This window comes from Rattus norvegicus, chromosome 11 (genome assembly GCF_021556685.1).
Source record: "Rattus norvegicus strain SHRSP/BbbUtx chromosome 11, alternate assembly SHRSP_T2T, whole genome shotgun sequence".
NCBI lineage: Eukaryota > Metazoa > Chordata > Mammalia > Rodentia > Muridae > Rattus > Rattus norvegicus.
Window position 1 is genome coordinate 64595838 of NC_141544.1, and position 16292 is coordinate 64612129.

The following is a 16292-nucleotide window of genomic DNA, read 5'->3' on the forward strand; positions in this document are numbered from 1 at the left end:
ACCAATTATTTTAATTGCAGCTTTTTAATTCTGACTTGAAAGATCCATAGCTTTTCTTGGAGAGAGAGAGAGAGAGAGAGAGAGACTAGCACATTAAACTTAGGCACTGGTTTTTTAGATACATTCTTGGGTTTAGACTATCCTTACTATGTACCTTAGAATCAACAAAGAATGGTGATTCTGTTTTCCTCTGTTTGGTTCTTGTCTTAGTCAGGGTTTCTATTCCTGCACAAAACAACATGACCAAGAAGCAAGTTGGGGAGGAAAGGGTTTATTCAGCTTATACTTCTACATTGCTGTTCATCAACAAAGGAAGTCAGGACTGGAACTCAAAAAGGTCAGGGAGCAGGAACTGATGCAGAGGCCATGGAGGGATGCTGCTTACTGGCTTGCTTCCCCTGGCTTGCTCAGCTTGCTTTCTTATAGAACCCAGGACTACAAGCCCAGAGACTGCACCACCCACAATGGGCTGGTCTCTCCCACCCTTGATCACTAATTGAGAAAATGCCTTACAGCTGGATCTCATGGAGGCATTTCCTCAAGGGAAGCTCCTTTCTCTGTAATAACTCCAGTTTGTGTCATGTTGACACACAAAACCAGCCAGCACAGTTCTATAGTAAAATCCACTGCTTATGTATTCACTTTTAAATGTGTCAGAATGTAGCCATTAGGCTGAAATAGGTCAATCTGGTCTTACTGCAACCAGGCCTTCAGTCATCCAGAAGATGTGGCTGCAGGAAGTCATTCTGGTATGTTCTTCAGGAAGACAGCTGCAGAAACCATGTTTGCAGCTGGGTATAAACTGCTACCGAGGAGTCAACAGATTCAATGGTCTGAAACTCAAGCAGCCTTGTTTGGCATTGTGTGGAACAGAGTGGAGCTTTAAAACTTGCCCAGGGTCTGCTATCAACAGGGTGACCTTGAATAGCATGTATTTTTCTCCAAAGCTTGTGTTGGCCATGGATCAAACGTGCCAAAAGAACCTTCCACACAATGTTGTGGGACTTGAAGGGATGATAACAATTCCAAAGTGCTTAATAAAGTGCTATGTGTTCTTAGAAGCTTAAGTTGTTCTTACTAACTACTTCCTGGAACCCAAAGCAAGCGTCCATAGATCCTTATTCTGGACCGAAGTTTTGTCCCAAATTTCTGAAGGGCACTTTTGATTACTGGACATTCCAAACAGGTATGCTTTGGTGACTTCATAACTGGAGAATGCCCGTGGGTCACAGATAAATTTGGTCTGTGGCATCAGTAGGTAAGGTAGCTTGAAGAACAAACGGTTCCTTCTCGCAGTTCTGGATGTTGGGAAGACACAGGTACAGCCACTCTTGTGTCTGGCTATTCCCTCTTTCTGACAGCTGTGAGGAAGGCCTCACCCTTATGAACCCAATCTAATTATATATCTAAAAGACCATGCACCCAGCATCACACTCCAGGGGTGCTCATGGTTTTCATCTGAGTTTGGAGGAGGAACACAAACATTCAGTTGACAATAGGTTGTTTCCACCCTGACTTAATGGGTTGTTTCCACCCTTCCTTGGGATTTTTCTCCTGATATGATTCACACACAACAAAGAATCATCTCTGTGGCCAGAGCGGTCATAAATGGTAGGGTTGCTGCATTTGTCTAAGAAGCTGACACACAGTAGGTACTCATCCAGAAGACCCAGTGACAGTGACTGATGAGAGGAATCTCAGAGTTCAAGGCTTGGCCTCTACTTTACTCCTACTAATAGCAATCATGTGGGTTTTCTCTCTTCTGAGGATGTTTACACACTATTACCTTCTTATCCCCATAAGATGCTCTGAATCACAGATAGTAAATATATATATATATATATATATATATATATATATATATATTGGTATCCTTTTATTGAAGCATACCTATGATAAAGTTTGTAAACTAGGCATAGTAAGAGACTAATAAATAATAATAAGGCGCCTCTACAGCACACGCAGCAGCAGCAGCAGCGGAGGCTGCGCACCCCTCAAGGTCGAGCGTGCTCCGTATCCCACAGCCTCCCTGCCACCGCCGCCGCCTCCTGAGGGGCGCCACCGACCTTCTTCCCCCAACAGAGGTCCCAAAGCGAAAAAGAGACCTATTCGGAAGAGATGCACCTAGAGGTCACCCGATTCTGTCCAAAGGAAGAAAGAGTGAACAGACTTCTTTCAGCGATCAAAATCCCAGGCAAGACCAGAAAGGGGGCTTTTGCAGCTCATTCTGCAAGCTCTTTAAAAAAACAGTCTAGTGGATCAGAATACAGGGAAAAAACTAATGAGAACCCCTCAATGGATCCTTCACCCACCAAACAAGATTTCTTCAGAAACCCAGAAACCGACTTGCTCTTGCAAATGACCTTGACCAAGGAACAGCTGTGTAAATACATTTACAGTTGTATTGTTGAGTGTTAAGAGGAGGGTAAGCAGGAATATATATATATATATATCAATGTATAAATCCCTAAGGAAAACTAATATAAGTATCTACATATGAAACTAAATCAACATACAAGATACTGAAGAGATGAAGATTAGTGTATGGTTAAGACTTGGCTCTATGAACCTCAACACTTGGGAAAAGGGAAATGAAGACTTTCCACATTACAGAAAAGAAAACATACTAAATTTGGAGGAAAATAAATGTTTGTAAGAACAAAAAATATGATAATAATAGACCAACTATGACAATCGCTACAATAAAAGTCATGCAACTATCCTCTTTGAATAACTTACACAGTAGTCATACCTTTTGTGATGATGTGATACGATGCTTACATGAGCGGATGTGGAGAGGGGAGTATAATACATAAATGAGACCACCTATGTAAAGATTAATTGAACAAAACACTGCAGTACCATAGCAGCTAATGGGGCAACTCGAAACACTGGACAGAGGGGTAGTTCACATCATGGGCAGCATGTTGCAAGATTTCATTGCGCTACTCAGAATGGTGTGCAATTTCAAATCTTCGATTTTTTTGTTATTTCTGGAGTTTTCCATGTAGTATTTTTAAACTAGAGTTGCCCACAGGTAATTGAAAATCATGGAAGGTGAGACCTCAGATGACAGTGGACAGGGGCTACTGTATACCCTCCATGTGTCCTGATATTATTTATACCTTAGAGAATGGGTCTGTGTCACACTGCAGCTCTAGAGCATGTATTCATTTCCTTCCCTAGACCTTTCTGCTGGGATCCAGGCAGCATCGTGGAGCCAAACGCAGAAAAGGGAGGCAGCTTCTAGCTGTCCTTGTTCCTAAGCAGCTGGTGATCTCAGGACTTCAGGACCTGGCTTTCATGGTCAGGCTGTGTTGGCAGAGGTCATCTCATCAGGCTTCAGGCACCTGGCTTCTCTCTGCTGTGCTCTACCTGCTAGATGGGGTGACAAGGAGGAGCCTGGAAAGAGCTAGTGGGCTTAGAACCCGAGGGCTAGCCTTAGAACTAGAGGTTGTAGCATGCACACATATTGCAGGCATCCTGGAAGAAGAGGGAAGGGGGCCAAGGGAGGATCTCCTTGTCCTTAGGAAATGAAGCAAGGACAAGATGTTCCATTTCCACCCTTTGGGCAAGTTGTTTGCCTGTCTGAGCCTGTATTTCCTAATGCCTATGAATGGTGGAAGAGACGGAAATAGAAATTCATGGCTCTTAACATTCCAAACAAACGAGCTAAAGGTTAGCTTCCCAAATCCTCCCCCCTTTGAAGACTGATGCATGAGATTTGCTGAGTTTGCTACAGGCAAGGAAACAAGCAAGGGCTGAAGACTATAGAACTCCTGCCACACTAGTACTAAAGTAATCCCGCCATGAAGTGACTCAAGTCACGGAGGAGGAGGAGTGAAGGAGGGGGGAGGACGAGCAGGGGGAGGAGGAAGAGGAGGAGGAGGGAGAGGAGAAGGGGAGGAGGAGAGAGGGGGGAGAGGGAGGGAGAGGGGAAGGGGGAGGAGGAGAGAGATTAAGAAGAAGACGAGACCCTAGGAAGCGCAAGGCCCTGGGTTCGGTCCCCAGCTCCGAAAAAAAAAAAAAAAAAAGAACCAAAAAAAAAAAGAAGAAGACGAGAGGAAGAGGAACACAATGTTGACTACGTTGACTACGGACAACGACCATGACAAAGGGCTTGGAAGAACAGTGCAGACCGTCTGCTCATTTCCACTCCACAACTAACTGTCCCAGAGAGAGGCAACAAACCCAGTAAGATCCAAGTAGGTAATGCAAATGAGCCTGGGGTGCGGAAAGCATTAACATTATTCCTTGCTTCCAAAAAGATACTTTTTCCACTTGCTGGGAAAGCCCCTGTGGGTATGTTTTGTTTCCTCAAATTCTGTAGATTCAGAGGCAGGGAGAAATACTTCTGTGCACAATAGGCACAACGCTGAAACACAATTCAAATAGCAACAGTGGAAGGAGCTGTGAGGACTGGAGATCCTCCTGCGTAGCAAGGGCCTAGGTGTGCAAACCCAGCTGCACACTGGTCACTGTACTGCTGTCTCCTCCCCCTCTCCTTCCTCCTCTTCCTCTTCCTCCTCCTCCTCCTCCTCTTTATCCTCCTTCACTCCCACTACTCCTCTTCCTCCTCCTCCTCTTCCTCTCTCTCCTCCTCTCCTCTTCCTCCTCCCCCTTCCTCTTCATCCTCTTCCTCCTCCCCTCTTCTTCCCCTCCTCCTCTTCTTACTCCTCCTTCCCCATCTTCCTTCTTTCTTTCTTTCTTTCTTTCTTTCTTTCTTTCTTTCTTTCCTTTTGCATAGAACCTGGAAAGTAGTATTTTTTGTTTTAAAATGCAGGATCTCTGCTTTTTTTTTTTTTAATTTCACTTCTTTTAAAACAGGATTTAAAAAAAAAGCAAACCTGCCTGTGGCCCATTTGCATGCCATCTCTTACACGGCTCTCTGAATGTTAAAGGGTCTTTGCTACATTTTTATGAAGGTATTCTAGGCCCCCTTAAGCTGCAACTTCATGATCAGGAAGGCAAGCCTTTGAGTTCACTTAGGCTTAGTTTCCTTAGGGGTTGCCTCTGGGGCTAAAGCAGGCTGGGTGGAGAGGCTATCGGTTTTTCCTCACCCAGCTTTCTTTTTCAGTGTCTCTGTAATACCTGAGGTGGGAGCTGGGACCCTGGTTTCTTCCTTAAGCCACCCCTGACCTCTCCCTGGGGTCAGGGGAATAAAGACATGCCTGTGGCCCGGAGTGCTGAGCACAGAGAGGGCAGGGGTGCCTGGTGAGCAGGGTTGGATGAGACAGTGAAGCAGCCTCTGGGCTGGCCCCTCATGTTACACAGAAATAAGCTGGGACGTAGGAAGACATGTGTCTGTTACAGGCCTGCAGCTCACCAGCTACAGTGATGGACTGAGACACTGGCTGCCACATTGCATGCCCTCCACACCCCTGCCTATACTGTGGACATTCAGGGTCTCCCAGCCTCCCCTGGCGTTTAACCAGGATTCCAGCAGAGTAAATGACTGAACTTTAGAGCTGAAGTTGGCGGAACTTCATTAAGACCAGGGGAAGGTCTGAGGTGAATGGGGTGTGTGGTATGTGTGACAGATTTTGAGAGAATTGTTTCCTTTTCCATCTATCCAGAAGAAAAATCTGTTCCTGGTTGTCTTCTGTAAGCAATATTTGATGCCTGTGGGAGCTGAGGGCTTGGTTTGAACATGGTTACGTGCATCTACCAGTCTGCACAATGTGACTGCGGTTTGCAACAAGGAGAGCCAATGTCAGCAATCTGGGTTCTGTGGGTTCCCCTTCTCAAGGTTTTTTACTGAGAACAGGGATCCCAGTGGAGGAGTTAGAGAAAGGACTGAGGTAGCTGAGGGGATTTGCAACCCCATAGGAGAAACAATAATATCAACCAACCAGACCCCTCCCCCCAGAGCTCCCAGAGACTAAACCACTAACCAAAGAGTATAAAGGGACCCATGGTTCCAGCTGCATAGGTAGCAGAGGACGGCATTGTCTGGCATCAATGGGTGGGAGGCCCTTGGTCCTGTGAAGTCTCAATGCACATAAAACACTCATGCACATAAAATAAAAGGAAATATAAGAAGTTTAAAAGTGGAGAATGTATGTAGTTATTTTTCTTTTCCTATTTGTGAGTGATCAGGGAAAAGAGTAAAATCTGTTGAGTTCCTCATTCTATCTCAATGTAGGGGAATATCAGGGCAGGGAGTGGAAGGTAGTAGGAGGGTGGGTAGGGGAGCACCCTCATAGAAGCAGGGGACTGTGAGATAGCAGGTTTTTGGAGGGGAAACTGGGAGAGGGGATAACATTTAAAATGCAAATAAAAATGCAATTAAAAAAAATAAAATGGGGGTTGGGGATTTAGCTCAGCGGTAGAGCGTTTGCCTAGGAAGCACAAGGCCTTGGGTTTGGTCCCCAGCTCCGAAAAAAATAAAAAATAAAAAAAAATGTGAAGTGAGTTTTCCCAGAAATGATATATAGTGACAAAGAAGAAGGAGGTGGGAGAGGGAGAAGAAGAAAAAGAGGGGGCGGGAGAAGAAGTCTGGAGACTTTGGGCTCTTGGGTTCAGATGGGTCAGTCCTGTGACTCACTGCTGGTGAAGGACCCAGCCACCAAAGCCAAAGCTGCCCTTGACCACATGTTAGTTCTGTGATTTCTTGACCGTGAGCGGCCATTTAGTACTAAATAGCTCACCTTTTTTTTTAATATTAAAAAGTTCAACTTCTATACAATACTACCCTTAGCATAATTAAGAAATGGGAGGAGCTAGAGAGATGGCTCGGCACTCAAGAGCCTTTTGTTGCTTCCACAGAGGTCCTAGGTTTGCTTCTCAGCACCCACATGGCTGTCTCACAAGCATCTGGAATTTCAGTTCCAGAAGAGCTGATGCCCTCTTTTGACTTCCGAGGGCCTCAGACACACACCTGGTGCAAATACATCCATGCCGGGGGAAAACACTCATGCACATAAAATAAAAGGAAATATAAGACGTTTAAAAGTGGAAGAATGTATGTAGTTATTTTTCTTTTCCTATTTGTGAGTGATCAGGGAAAAGAGTAAAATCAGTAAAAGTTCCTCATTCTATCTCATTAGGTACTTTTCTATGTAAACGAATTACCTGAGGTGCAATAAAACCACAGAGTTCGTTTGAAGAGGAAGCAGTTTATGAACTGGGGAAAGGCAGAGTTAAAGAGGTTTAGTGTTCTGATAAATTATCAGAGGCGAGAATTTACAAGGAAAAGAAAGAGAAGCAGAACAAAGAAAGCATTTGATTGACTGTATCCAAGATTCCCTTTTCCACTTTGCCTGTTGGAAATTCCCTAACCATATCACCCTATGTCAGCTGCTGGTGACTGGGGGAGGCGACATTTTGTATCCACCAGACATTGCCAAGCGATGACTAACAATTACTCAAATGAAGTGCTGCTTCTTGGTGCAGTTTAACCAAGAGTTAAGGTATTTTTGAGGCCTAATTGTGTTGACTCAAGAACTCTCTAGGCCTTGTTTATATTTTGGTTTTGCCACAACCATATCTTATAAAACCCAAAGCACAGCTACAAAAGGAAAAAGAAGGTTACTCCTTTACTTCCTTTTTTTTCCTTCATATGTAAAACACGACAGACTCAGTGTGGACAGAAGGTATGGAATCCACCAACTTTTTACACTCTGCCTCAGAGCAATTCTGACCTGCCTGCATTTCCAGTCTGTTGCGTTGTATCTGACACAGGGCCTGACTGCTGATAATGTCATTTCCAGGGTGAACAAGCCAGGAAGTGGTACCTTTTCAGCGGTGGAGGAGGGGAATGTGTGGGATGAGGGAGACAGGAGTGAAGCCGACGCAATTAACAGTGACATGAGAAATGACACTGATTTATGTATCGCCCCATCTTTCTCCCTGGGATTTTACGGCATTTGACACACTGTCTCACCCGTCTATTTTTGGATCCAGGAAACATTCCTGAAAAGTGAGAGGAGTGAACATGGAATGGTTTGGCGAGACTCTCTAAGGCTAAGTGGAGTCACCTCTAACTCCCAAGTCTTGCTCCTCTCGTGCCCCTGAGCTTTCTAAAGACGGCTTCCCTCCCACCTCATCCTACCTCCTACTCCCTTCCCTCCACTACAGTTAGCACAGATCAACTCAGGTAGCACCCTGGGTGCTTAAGTTCACGAGAGAGACAGGGAGAAAACAACCTAGAAAGCGAGTAATGGTAGGGGAATTAGACAAAGCATTTGCTGTAGAAACCCATGCATGACCTCTGATGTGTACTGTCATGCTGAGATTATCACAAAACTCTGGACAAAAACAAAGAAAGAAAAAGGTGAATTCTTTTTGCTGTGCATTCCTCTGGTGTGCCTACTGGCAGAAAAAGAATGTACTAATGATTTTACTGCAGGTTTGTTTTTCTCAGCTCAAAATGGTGGTTTTTGTTTTTGTTTTTGTTTTTGTTTGCTTTGTTGTGGTTGTGTTGTCTTCATCAGAGCCACAGACTGAAAGGTACAGGGGTGATAGCTTTGTTTTTCTTCTTTTGGGGTCTGCGTGTGTGCATATGTGCGTGTATGTGTGTGTGTATGTATGTGTGTGTATGTGTGTATGTGTTTGTATGTGTGTATGTGTGTGTATGTGTATGTGTGTATGTGTGTGTATGTGTGTGTATGTGTATGTGTGTATGTGTGTGTGTATGTGTGTGTATGTGTGTGTATGTGTGTGTATGTGTGTGTGTATGTATGTGTGTGTGTATCTGTGTGTGTGTGTGTGTGTGTGTGTGTGTGTGTGTGTATCTGTATGTATATGCTGGGAGTCAAAGTCTGTCTTCCTTCTGTAGCACTCCACATTATTGATTTTGAGGGAATCTCTCACTGAGACCCAGAATCCACCAGTTGGCCAGACTGGCTTGTCACAGAACTCCAAGGACCGGCCTGTATCTGAGTCCCCCTACCCCCAAATGAGTGCTAGGGTTCCAGGTGCCTCCTATCACGCCCAGTTTTTAGTGGCTGCTGGGGATGAAACTCGGGCCCTGGGCCCTGGTGGTTGCACGGCAAGCACTTCCCCGACTGAGCCACCCCCTCATTCCACAAATAGCTCTGCAGTCACAGTTCTGGATGTTTTTACCCAGAACGGAGATCTACAAACCTGAACATTGAAAGGCAGAGGAAGTTTGTAGGAGACTCCAACCGCACAACCACCCATCTTAAAGAGCCTGAGATGCAGAATTCTTGATGAAATGCAGATGACGAGATGTCCTGAGTTGATTTCTCTCATTTAACACTAGACTGTCTTGATTTAAGCAGCTCAGAAGTATACCATAATTCGCTCACTTTTAATTATGCATATACATAGACATTTATTTGCTAATTCCAGTGAGATATTACCTAATTTTCATTGATGTCCTCGACTCCTAGCTTCTGTCATAACATTCCTGTTAATATTGTTTGAGTGCAGTTAGGCATTTATTGTTTATTGTACGGGAGAACAAATGATTTCATAGTCGGCACTGATGGGCACAGGCCTCTCTTGGTGAATTCGCTGATAAAGCCATGACTCATGGTGCACTCTCATTTCTCGGGAAAGGAATGAGTGATGGGTTTGGAGGAAGGCCTGAGAGAGGACTGTGTGTACCATTTCCTTCATTTGGTGCATTAGGACTGCAATGTTCCCAGTGTACATGATTGGCCATCTTTTGATATGATTATGGTACTGTGATACCCTTTCTCTGCAACCCTTTCTGTTCCTCAGGGACAGATGACAGGCTAAGGGAGGAGCCTAGAAGAGTGACTGCATTTGCAATCATTGAGCAAAAACAAACAAACAAAACAATATACACACAACCAACCCTCCCCCCCAAACAAACAAACCAAGTCAAATCAAAGACAAGCAAACGAAAACCCACAAAGCATTTTTTTTTCTTTCTTTTTTTTTTTCGGAGCTAGGGACCGAACCCAGGGCCTTGTGCTTGCTAGGTAAGTGCTCTACCACTGAGCTAAATCCCCAACCCATACAAAGCATCTTTTAGAGTACCATGGGACTCTTCATAAAACCCTGTCCAAACTGGGAGTCAGGAGCTAAACACGGACACAGAACATTTCAGCCTGCTTTCAAAGGACAGCACATAGTGAGAGTTTAACAGAAAACCGTGCTGCACCTGTACTCAGGTCCTGTCAGACACCTTCTCGAACAAGGTTCTACGCTGCCTTTGAAGGACTTGGCCACTTCGCCTAGGTGATGCTTTAGTCCCACTTGAAGTGGGCACCATCTCTGGTCGTAGTAGTGGGCAGAGGAAAAGTGAACGGAAGCTATTTTCAATTCATGATACCTCACCAGCTGCCATTGCCTGCTTCCCACAGCGCCCGAGAGGGTAGATGGAGCATGCACCTCAGACATTTTTGGTGAAGGGAGCAGGATGATTACTAACCTAAGCCTCAGCAAAACTTCCAGCCAGCAATGCTAATGCTCCCATTTGTGAAGCAGTATTAACGAGGCTTCAATTTCTTCAATATGTAGCCCCACGGATTTGGTTTCTGCTGGTTATTGGGCTAAGACAGCTCCGTGTTCTTAATCACATTCTGCCTAGCGTGATTGGAAGGTCTGCTCTTAACATATTTTTCAGAAGTCTTGAGAATCAGTCATTGGTCTGAAGGAATAAATTAGATTGAGTACTGCTGCAGGAATGGAGCAGGAAGTGCCCTCCACGTGCTACAGGGCTCCCCTTCCCCTCACTTCTTTGCATTCAGCTATGAGAATAATCTACTCCCTAATGTCGCTTCCTGTCTTCTGCTTTCACTAACCAGAAGATTGTGGCTGAGTCTGGCGTTTAAGTTTCACCTCACAGGTTGTTTCTACCGCAGTCTGTTTGGTCTTTGGCAATAACGGCATAGGACAACACGGACTGACTTCGGTGTATGCACGCTCATTCCTAGATTCTGCCAGGGCCGATGAGGAAGAGGAAAGAGAGAGAATCCCTTCCGCTTACTGGGTGTTTCTTACACTGAGCCTGGCGGTGTGGCAACCGCCATTCTCACGGAACCTCATATTCAATCTTCATTTGTACGATGAAGAGACTCGGAGATGTTAACCGTGCAAGGTGACACGGCTGGTGAGGAACAAGGCCTTGGAACCCACACCATGGGCACTGTCCCACCCACACAGCAAGGTCTCCTGTAAGATGCTCAGAAGGTAGGAGCTTAGGAATCGTCCCTCTTCCGTAGATAAAGAAACCGAGTATCAGGAGACACTGCTCTGAGGGCGACAGTAAATGTGACAAATCGTCCTCTACGGCACTAATGATCACTAATGATCAGGTTTCTGAGCACCACCACAGCTATTACTGTTTTCTATCCAACACTTGGCCAGGTCTTTCTCTTCTTCACTTTCAGGCTAATAATTAGATTTAAATAGCTGACAGGACTCTAAACATCACCACGGGGAGTTCTACATTCCCTTACTACTGCTTACAAAGGTTTCATTTTTTAAAAGATCCTTTGAAATGATAAGTAAGTTACACTCAGCAATAGCTTTAAAAGAATCATCTGTTCCCTTATTGAGTCTTCTGAAAACTGCATGCTGCTCTCTCCCTGTTTGCCTAGAGAGGCCATCCCTTCTTTTTAATCTCCAGCTGGAAGAATTAAAATGCCCAGGAGGACCAGGGTGGATTGATGTAGACAGCATCTATGGCCCTAGAAAGTGAGAACTCAGGAATCTTGTCTTCATTTCATTACAAAACAAATTTGTTTTCTATAGAGAGTGAAATCGTGGCGGCTTTGTTTCTCAGGGGAAACAGGAAAAACAACTGTTCGTTATAAATTAATCTCCCAACCTCTGTGTCTCGGTTGCCCCGATCAGAACTGGAGAAGACTTGCTGGGCTCCGCTCTGCCCTCTCCACACCCATCCACCCGCCTCCAGTGTGGCTATAATCTTGGGAAGTCACTTTCCTGTCCTTTGAGGAACAAGGGGGACTCACACAAAGAAACCAGGAGCGGCATCCTGGGCCTCATGAAGACGCGTGAAGGCAGATGAGTAGCCTCCCTGGGGAGTCAGCAGCCCAGGAAGACTGTGTTCTCAGACCTTATTACCAGGATTGAATGCTTATGAGAACCCCAGTTGGTCTTTCTGCTTTCTCTACTGAGTTCACTCGTTCTGAATAGTTTTATGTCAACTTGACACAAACTAAAGTCACTGGAAAGGAGGAAACCTCAGTTGAGAAAATACGGCCAGAAGATCCAGCTAGAAGGCATTTTCTTAACCAGTGATAGATGGGGGAGGGACAAGCCCATTGTGGGTGGGGCCATCCCTGAGCTGATGATACTGCAGGGTTTTTTCTATGGAGACATCTGTATGAGGCTGTTGATCTGTTTGCAGGGACAGTCTCTCAGCTGGCTTCTAACTTAACCCAGACTTCTCTGCCATTGTGTCCCTCCATGTGATTCTCACAGCTCTGCCTGCTCCATTCTGCTCTTCCTTCTGTCTCTCTGTCTGTCTCTTTGCCTGGTCAGTGGGTTGGTCTTTCTGCTGGTCCTTCTGCCTCAGCGCCAGCTGCCAGGTTTTTATTATGCAAAAGCCATACTCTGTCCTCTTCCAGTTGGCATTAGGGGATACATGACCTTCCCCAGGGCAGCCTGCCTTTCTTTGGGGGGCAGATGAGGAAGCAACAAACATTTACATATCCTAGTAGCCAGGGCTGCTGGCCCAGCAATTTACAATCGAGAACACACTTTTCATAGCCAGTAAACACAGTATTTGTGTGGTCATCCCAACATGGTGGTCCTGGATTTCATAAGAAAGCAGTCTGAGTAAGTCTTGAGGAGCAAGCCAGTAAGCAGCACCCCTCCATGGTCTTTGCATTAGTTCCTGCTTACAGGTGCCTGCCCTGCTTTGGTTACTAGCCTGACTTCCTTTGATGATGAACTGTGGAAACTAAGTTAAATAAACCTTTTCCTCCCCAAGTTGCTTTGGTCTTTGTGTGTTCACCACAGTAATAGTAACCCTAATTAATCTACTCACGCAAGAAGGATAATTAAATTGTATACAGAAGCCTAAGGATAGGCTGTGGTCAACAATTCCAGTCAAATCCTTTAGTCAGATGTTTCTCTCGGAGAATGTAAATACATATTTAACAGTTTTCCAAGGCACACAATCACAAAAATATTCAATTTTTCTAAATCTGTGGTTTAAAAAATCATGTAAGTGGGAAAAAAATGTATAATTTCAATGCTCAATTCTTTTAGGGAACTAAACGCCGCAGTGTCAATGGGCTTAAAGCATACAACTATAGTTTGTTGGGTAGTTCTCTTTGAACAGAAATGTGAAGATGCACAAAATTATTATTTTTGGATACTTCAAAATATCCACACTTAGGATCCAGGAGGCTCTTGAGTTGAACCCCAGGACTTTGTATATCATGGGTGAGAAGTGTCCTGGATCAGCATCTGAAGGCTGACCAAGGATAATCTGTTCTCTAACATTTAGCACTAGTTACTACTAGGACCACTTCTATCAATATGCATAGGATAAACAATATGGCACTTCTGAGTCCATGATTATCAAACTAAAGATTATACACACACACACACACACACACCATACCATACATATCCAGCCCATTCATCTGTGAGAGGAACACTTGATAACTCTGGAGTGAGAAAAGGTTTCCTCAGGTAACCAAATACATGCCTCTGTTAACTTGCAAATGGGAGGCTTATGAACAATACCTTCTAAAAACTCCCAATTGAGTTGGGGGGTGGGGGGTGGAACTCCCTGGAGAGCATAAGAAACTGTCCTAGAAAGAGCTGTCTAGGAGGTTAGAGGCCAGCCCACACAAGACTGTCGCCTAAGGTGATGGGGTAAGTATTCCCAGAGAGAGGTGTTGGAAAACCAAAGGTTTGTGGACTGACCAGTTGCTCTTAGAAATATATGAGTTCTCTCACACTTTACTTAGAAAGCCTGGTAGTGTCTACGCTGTCATGTTAACCTGGAGAAATTTCTCAGGCACCTGTGACAATTTGAAAGAAATCTATAGTTTAGCTGAGTGTTGGGTACTCAATTCTAGCACTTGGGAGGCTAAAGCAGGAAGATCATGAAGGCTGAGGTCAGCCTGGTTTCCATAGCAAGTTTGATAGCGAGATTCTGTATCAAAGAACAAAGTGTGTGTGTGTGTGTGTGTGTGTCTGTGTGTCTGTGTGTGTGTCTGTGTGTGTGTGTCTGTGTGTGTCTGTGTGTCTGCGTGTACACGCACTCACATGACAGTACATTCATGAACACATGCACGGTGTTTGGAAGAAGGGTCTTTAAGCCAATGTTTATTTTAGGTAGAGGCTCTCAGAAAGCCTATTACCATGCTATGGTGTTCACCGTCTGTCCACAGAGAGCAAGTACATGCAGTAGCACACAAAAACTGCAAAATTAGCATGCTATCACCAAGACTGACACGGCACTGCAGTTTTCAGATCTGCAGAACATTAATCTCCAAACTTGAGAAATGCGTACGTTCACCCAAATCGGGTAAAGATATTTGGTACCCAGCATCTGGCTACTAAAGGGGAAGGAAGGGGTTGTTGCCTTCCCGTCAAATGAGTAAATATGTACACAACCGATTCATAACTAGAGTTCTGGTCACACCTCTGTGGCCTACAGGGCTATCTTCAACATTAGATGAGCAGTCTGGATCATCTGTACCTTAGTGTTATATCCCTCACGCCCCTCTGCTGTGGTGCGTGAGTACCTGAACCTCACACTTACACACAGCCTGCTGTGTGTGTTCCCATGAGGCAAACACTGCCAAATGGGCGACTTCAGATACTACCCTAATCCACTGTTTTGTGAAGTTGTCAAACTTGACACCTTGGGTGGAAAGGTGGCTATACCAAATCGGAGCCCAGTTGCACTTGAAGCCTGTATCTCAGTGGGAGTTCTAATCAGGTTGAGTACAGTTCTGTGCCACACCAAACAGCTTTCAGTGCAGGAGGCAGGCCATTAAATGCTCTCCCCGAAGTCCATTAGTTACTCCTGCTGTGAGTGAACGTCCTCCTAAGTGCATAAAAATTAAGTTGCCTATGATGTAGGGAACAAGATGGCACTCTGCTGCCAAATACTGTTTTCCATTGAAATGCTCGGCAATCACACATGTAACGTAGACTTGTAAGGAGGACCTGAAGGGATGTGGCACTGACTGGGAACCTGTTTCTCAAATCTAATGACTTCAGTTGTCTGGTAAGTACCCAGTTCTGCTTCAGGAGACTTTGGCCTTGGTTCTCCAACTCCCAGCTGGGTTAATGCACCGTGGATACAGCCCATAGCCTCTGATGCTGGCTGGATGTAGAGGTGGGTTTGGACGAGTCAGAGCAAGAAATGCTAGGCCTCGGTGACTCAGAGACGTGTATACCGACCGTTATAATCAGTTTGGCAGGCTCTAACACCATCCAGTAGATAAGTGCCTGGGCATGTCTCTGAGGGACCAACTAGATTAGGTGAGGATGGGAAGACCCACCCTAAGTGCTGGACGGGGTCTAAGGAAGCTGAGCAATAGAACACATCCACTTATCCCTGTTTCCTGACTGTGGATACAGCATGGCCTCAAGACCATGGCGCCATGACTTCTCCACCCTGATGGACTGTAAACCCCCAACTGTGAGCCCAAAGCAGCCCTTTCTCCCTTAAATTGTTTCCGTCAAAGTACTGCATCGGAGTAGTGAGACACGACACTCAACTGACATGCACATCCTTCTAACTCCCTATGTAAGGCCCTTTACTGTCAAATGGATCAGGAAGGCAGGGTCCACAAAGAGAAGAGCTGAAAGCTGGCAGAACAGGACCCGACTCTTTTGACTAGCTCGGAGGCCAGACGCTAGCTGTAACAGCTGAATATTCAGATTATGTTGACCGAAAGATCTGCACGTCCCCCCTCCCCCTTAGGCCTGAGTTTTAACTGCATTCAAAGTAGCTTAATCAAGGACAAATTAAAATGGAGAACCATATATTTCAGTTTGGGCTGAGGCTAACCTCACCTTTCAGAGCCTCAGGTTATGTGCTTTGCCAGGACCATTTGTTAGGGAACAGTCCTGTCAGGACTAGAACCCAGGCCTCTCTTTTCTCATGATGTTTTCTGGGGAAAAAAAAATTATGAAAAGTTACCTATAACAGACACTGCCTATGTTTCAAACTACTAAATAAAATTCTAAGAGTCATGTATATAACATATTTAAGCTATTAAGTAAAAACATTCCTTTTGAGAATCACCCTCTCCATGATACAGAATTACGAAGACTAGGGAAATATATTAAAAAACAAAATTTCTCAGAAATGTGCTTGTGGTCGGCTGTCGCAGCAACAGGAATAGCCCAACAAA

At 44.9% G+C, this 16292-nt stretch overlaps 1 long non-coding RNA gene across 5 annotated transcripts in view; it reads right to left on the reverse strand.

Annotated features, from left to right (window-relative positions):
- Positions 1-16049, reverse strand: part of LOC120095656 (uncharacterized) — a 114844-nt gene extending 98795 nt beyond the window's left edge. For all 5 annotated transcript variants that reach the window (XR_015633066.1, XR_015633067.1, XR_015633069.1 and 2 more), the window contains exon 1: positions 15952-16049. This is a non-coding gene — a long non-coding RNA (uncharacterized LOC120095656). The remainder of the gene's footprint in view (positions 1-15951) is intronic.
- Between the last annotated feature and the right edge of the window lie 243 nt (positions 16050-16292).